Below are 7043 nucleotides of genomic sequence, written 5' to 3'. Positions count from 1 at the left end.
TACTTGAACGTCAAATTTCCTGCCATGTTTAATCTCCTAAGAATAAGCTCAATTTCAAATATAATTCAACTCATTAATTTATAATGCGCCTAAATAATTGTGAAGATGTGGATTAACATGTTGAAAGGTAAAGAGTCTTGAATTATTAAATATATATGAGACACAAATTACTACAAAGTGTGACCTTTTGCAAAGTAAAACAATGGATATTTATTCATTACTACACATCTGATTTAAGTGAAAAGTTCAATCAAATGCGACTTCCATAGTTAGTAAGTGTTCACGCTAAAAGAAGACTGGGAAGTGACATTGTACTTCAGCCTACATTTATGTGGAAGTTAGTGAAAAAATAACTCATTTATTGGTGGATTATTTGAGCAATAATCTATTAAACACTAAAAATTATGTCCATGCCAGTGCGGGAACACAGGGAAGGTTTATAATGGACAATAATCAATAGTTATGATTCTGGTTTCTGTGTGATAGAATACTTCCGGGGTATTGCATTAGAAAGTGCATTCTTGATGAGAGTATCAACCAAAAGAAACAAAAGCTTATTTTTAATAATTGCGAACTAAGAACCCAAGACAGTTTTACTATGTTTAAGAAAATAGCAGTCCATACAATCGCTATAGAAATAAATAGCCATGAGGCATGGATGCAATGCATGGTCTGTTTCATTCATAGACAACTACAGACATAAAACAATACATGTATTCGGGTGCGAGTACCTGAAGTGAAGGCCATCAAAATAAATCGGCGTGCTAGACTGCTATTGTTTCCATGAAGCGTTGCTTTTCTCGTGCGGCTATATGTGCTCACCGCTGTCTAGCTTGTACATCCAGATAAATAGGACATTGCTCCTTCATTAGGTATCTGTGTCGTGTTGTCGTCTCTTGATTGGAAAACTGGAGTAAACCGTCAGATTTAGTAATAATGTTAGTCAAGAGAGAAGGAGCAGGATGGGTGTTGTCTGAAACAAAGGATTTTTGCGTAGGTTGCGAGTCAAATTGCACAGGCAGGTGTACGGACAGACAACCTGACTTACCAAGTAGATTGATAAATTTCGGCCGGATGTGCTAGTAGGTACGTACCGTACAGGTAATAGATATCAATTTATTCCAGCTGCTAACACACGAACATGAGAGAGCCAGTTTGCAACAGGATTGTGGCTGTACTCGTACTGGCCTGAGCACCGGCCATGTGTGGGCACTAATCCTTCCGATGTAATTTGTTGATCCAGCGAGACTGGAAACAACCTGCTGAACATACACGCTCACCACCTCTTGATCGGGCATGACTTGATCAAACTTTGTGGAGGCGGAGGAGGAGGTTGCGCTGCCAATTTGGTAGAAGTCAGCGGCAGCGGCCTGACGTGAAGAGAAGATAGCTGAGGGATAGATCGATAATTCATACCCTTCTTACTTATGGATTACGGTGAAAGGAGACATCTGGAGTTTTCATGGTCCCACCAAATGAACGAATCATAAATTTGATATTATAATTCTATTTTATGTGAGATTTTTTTAGGAGTCTCAAAAGATTTGCACCGTAAAAACTCGGCCCCACCAGATGAACGGCCCGTAAATTCTAATTAACATGGTAATTACTTGGGAGTCTGTAATTAGTATAGGTATAGATTATGAATGGTGGCTTTGCCACAAATACGATGTCAACTACATGATCATGCAAGGCAATATAACAATGATGGAGCGTGTCATAATAAACAGAACGGTGAAAAGTTGCATGGCAATATATCTCGGAATGGCTATGGAAATGCCATAATAGGTAGGTATGGTGGCTATTTTGAGGAAGGTATATGGTGGGTGTGTGGTACTGGCGAAAGTTGCGCGGCACAAGAGAGGCTAGCAATGGTGGAAGGGTGAGAGTGCGTATAATCCATGGACTCAACATTAGTCATAAAGAACTCACATACTTATTGCAAAAAATTATTAGTTATCAAAACAAAGTACTACGCGCATGATCCTAGGGGGGTAGATTGGTAGGAAAAGACCATCGCTCGTCTCCGACTGCCACTCATAAGGAAGACATTCAATAAATAAATCATGCTCCAACTTCATCACATAACGGTTCACCATATGTGCAATGCTACGGGAATCACAAACTTTAACACAAGTATCTCTCAAATTCACAACTACTCTACTAGCACGACTCTAATATCACCATCTTCATATCTCAAAACAATCATAAACAATCAAATTCTCATAGTATTCAATGCACTTTATATGAAAGTTTTTATTATACCGATCTTGGGTGCCCATCATATTAGGACTAATTTTATAAACAAAGCAAATTACCATGTTGTTCTAAAAGAATCTCAAAATAATATAAGTGAAGCATGAGAGATCAATAATTTCTATAAAAAAATAACCATAGTGCTCTAAAAAGATATAAGCGAAGCACTAGAGCAATATTATCTAGCTCAAAAGATATAAGTGAAGCACATAGAGTGTTCTAATAAATTCCGATTCATGTGTGTCTCTCCCAAAAGGTGTGTACAACAAGTATGATTGTGGTAAACTAAAAAGCAAAGACTCAAATCATACAAGACGCTCCAAGAAAAACACATATCATGTGGTGAATAAAAATATAGCCTCAAGTAAAGTTACCGATAGACAAAGACGAAAGAGGGGATGCCTTCCGGGGCATCCCCAAGCTTAGGCTTTTGGTTGTCCTTGAATTTTACCTTGGGGTGCCTTGGGAATCCCCAAGATTAGGCTCTTGCCACTCCTTATTCCAAAATCCATCAAATCTTTACCCAAAAACTTGAAAACTTTACAACACAAAACTTCAACAGAAAATCTCATGAGCTCCGTTAGTATAAGAAAATAACCATCACTTTAAGGTATTGTAATGAACTCATTATTTATTTATATGGTGTTAAACCTACTGTATTACAACTTCTATATGGTTCATACCCCCCGATACTACTCATAGATTCATCAAAATAAGCAAACAACACACGAAAAACAGAATCTCTCAAAAACAGAACAGTCTGTAGAAATCTGTAACTTTCGAATACTTCTGTAACTATAAAAATTCTGAACAAAATAGGTGGACGTGGGGAACTTTTCTATTAATCATTTGCAAAAATAATCAATCTAAAATCACTCTTATGTAAAAAATGACAGCTATTCTCGTGAGCGCAAAAGTTTCTGCTTTTTACAGCAAGATCGCAAAGACTTCACCCAAGTCTTCCCAAAGGTTCTACTTTGCACACACACTAACTAAAACATAAAACCACATCTGAACAGAAGCTATATGAATTATTACTAAACAGGATCAAAAAGCAAAGAACAAAAATAAAATTGGGTTGCCTCCCAACAAGCGCTATCGTTTAACGCCCCTAGCTAGGCATAAAAACAAGAATAGATCTAGGTATTGCCATCTTTGATATGCAATCCATAAATTGAAATCTAATATTTCCTTCTTCCATGGCTTTGAGAGACTCATTGATACCATAGGTGGAATAGATCTAAGTTTAAAAGAGTCAACATCAAGAGAAATTCTATCCACGTTCCTAGCCAACTCATCAATCTTAAGCTACTTTTCTTCAATCAAAGCATTGAAATTCTTTTGCGAACTCATAAAATCTTTAACACTATTATCAAAATCAGAGGGCATCTTATTAAAATTTACATAAGAGTTGTTGTAGGAATTACCATAATTGTTAGAGGAATTACTAGGAAACGTCCTAGAATTAAAATTGCCTCTATACGCGTTGTTACCAAAATTGTTCCTATCAACAAAATTCACATCCGTAGATTCATTATTATTCTCAATCAAAATGGACAAAGGCATATCATTAGGATCAGAAGAAACACTTTTATTAGCAAACAATTTCATAAGTTCATCCATCTTTCCACTCAAAACATTAATCTCTTCAATCGCATGAACTTTTTTACTAGTGGATCTTTCGGTGTGCCATTGAGAATAATTAACCATAATATTATCTAGGAGCTTAGTAGCCTCTCCTAAAGTGATTTCCGTAAAAGTGCCTCCCGCGGCCGAATCTAAAGGATTTCTAGAAGCAAAATTCAATCTGGCATAATTTTTTGTATAGTCATTCACAAATTCAAACCATGGGTAGGGAAATTATGTATTATTAATTTCATCCTCTCCCAAGCTTGTGCAACATGCTCATGATCAAGTTGCTTAAAATTCATAATATCGTTCCTAAGAGAGATGATCTTAGCGGGAGGAAAATACTTAGAGATAAAAGCATGTTTGCACTTATTCCATGAATCAATACTATTTTTAGGCAAAGAAGAGAACCAACTTTTAGCACGATCTCTAAGCGAAAACAGAAATAGCTTCAATTTAACAATATTATTATCCACATCTTTCTTCTTTTGCATATCACACAAATCAACGAAGTTGTTTAGATGGGTTGCGGCATCTTCACTAGGAAGGCCAGAAAATTGATCTTTCATAACAAGATTCAACAAAACGGCATTAATTTCACAAGATTCAGCATCGGTAGTAGGATCAATCGGAGTGCTAATAAAATCATTGTTGTTGGTATTGGGAAAGTCCTACAATTTAGTATTATCTTGAGCCATCGTGACAAACAATCAATCCAACACACAAGCACACAAGAAGCAAGCGAAAAGAGACGAACAGAAGAGGGGCGAAGAAAAGGCAAAGGTTTTCGAAAATCATTTTAGAAGTGGGGGAGAGGAAAATGAGAGGTGAATGGCAAATAATGTAACGCGAGGGAGAAGAGTTTATGATGGGTACTTGGTATGGATTGACTTGGCGTAGATCTCCTTGGCAACGGCGCAAGAAATCCTTCTTGCTAGCTCTTGAGCTTGCGTTGGTTTTTTCCTTGAAGAGGAAAGGGTGATGCAGCAAAGTAGCGTAAGTATTTACCTCAGTTTTGAGAACCAAGGTATCAATCCAGTAGGAGATGACGCACAAGTCATCTAGTACCTGCACAAACAATCAAGAACCTTGCAACCAACGCGATAAAAGGGTTGTCAATCCCTTCACGGTCACTCGCAAAAGTTAGATCTAATAGAGATAGTAAAGTAAATATTTTTGGTATTTTTGTTGTATAGATTGGAAAGTAAAGATTGCAAAATAGTAAACGAGATTCAACAATATGTAAAAGTGATACAATATAATGGAAAAAAGACCCGGGGGCCATAGGTTTCACTAATGGCTTCTCTCGAGATAGCATGTATTACGGTGGGTGAACAAATTACTGCTGAGAAATTGATAGAAAAGCGCATAATTATGAAGACCTCTAAGGCAATGATGAACATTGGCATCACGTCCGTGTCAAGTAGACCGAAACGATTCTGTATCTACTACTATTACTCCACACATCGACCGCTATCCAGCATGCATCTAGAGTATTAAGTTCATAAGAATGGAGTAACGCATTAAGCAAGATGACATGATGTAGAGGGATAAACTCAAGCAATATGATATAAACCCCATCTTTTTATCCTCGATGGCAACAATACAATACATGCATTGCTGCCCCTACTATCACTGGGAAAGGACACCGTAAGATTGAACCCAAAGCTAAACACTTCTCGCATTGCAAGAAAGATCAATCTACTAGGCCAAACTAAATCGATAATTCGAAGAGACTTGCAAAGATATCAAATCATGCATATAAGAATTCGGAGAAGAACCAAATGATATTCATAGAAAATCTTGTTCATAAATCCACAATTCATCGGATCTCGGCAAACACACCGCAAAAGAGTATTACATCGAATAGATCTCCAAGAACATTGAGGAGAACTTTGTATTGAGAATCAAAGAGAGAGAAGAAGCCATCTAGGTAATAACTATGGACCCGAAGGTCTGTGGTAAACAACTCATGCTTCATCGGTGAGGCAATGGTGTTGATGTAGAAGCCCTCCGTGACTAATTTCCCCTCCGGCAGATCGCTGGAAAAGGCCCCAAGATGAGATCTCACGAGTACAGAAGGTTGCGGCGGTGGAAAAGTGGTTTCTTGGCTCCCGTGATGTTCCTAGGGTGAGTATATATAGGCAAAAGAAGTACGTCGATGGAGCTACGAGGGGCCCACGAGGGTGGGGGCGCGCCCTCCTGCCTCATGGACGCCTCGTGGCGTTTATGACTTCAACTCCATGTCTTCTGGTTTGCTTTCGGTCCAAGAAAGATCATCGTGAAGGTTCCATTCCGTTTGGACTCCGTTTGGTATTCCTTTTCTGCAAAACTCTAAAATAGGCAAAAAAACAGAAACTGACACTGGGCCTCCGATTAATAGGTTACTCCCAAAAATAATATAAAAGAGCATATTAAAGCCCATTAAACATCCAAAACGGATAATATAATAGCATGGAACAATAAAAAATTATAGATACGCTGGAGACGTACCAAGGCATACTAGGGACATGGTGTTTTGTCTATGTATTCACACATGTATCAAGTTTTCGGTTAATACAATTCTAGGATGAATAATAAACGTTTATCATGATATAAGGAGATATAAATAACAACTTTATTACTACCTCTAGGGCCTATTTCCTTCAGTCTCCCACTTGCACTAGAGTCAATAATCTAGATTACATTGTAATGAATCTAACACCCATGGACTCTTCGTGCTGATCATGTTTTGCTTGTGGAAGAGGCTTAGTTAATAGGTCTGCAACATTCAGATCCTTATGTATTTTGCAAATCTCCATGTCTCCCTCCTTGACCAAATCTCGAATGGAGTTGAAACATCTCTTGATGTGTTTGGTTTTTTTGTGAAATCTGGATTGCTTCGCCAAGGCAATTGCTCCAGTATTGTCATAAAAGATTTTCATTGGACCAGATGCACTAGGTATTACACCTATATCGGATATGAACTCCTTCATCCAGACTCCTTCATTTGCTGCTTCTGAAGAAGCTGTGTACTCTGCTTCACATATAGATCGTGCCACGACGCTCTGCTTGGAACTGCACCAACTAACAATTCCACCATTCAATAGAAATACATATCCAGATTGTGACTTAGAATCATCCGGATCAGTGTCAAAGCTAGCGTCGACGTAACCACT

This window comes from Triticum dicoccoides, chromosome 5B (assembly GCF_002162155.2).
Source record: "Triticum dicoccoides isolate Atlit2015 ecotype Zavitan chromosome 5B, WEW_v2.0, whole genome shotgun sequence".
In the NCBI taxonomy this organism is placed as follows: domain Eukaryota; kingdom Viridiplantae; phylum Streptophyta; class Magnoliopsida; order Poales; family Poaceae; genus Triticum; species Triticum dicoccoides.
Note: the sequence above shows the minus strand (reverse complement) of the source record.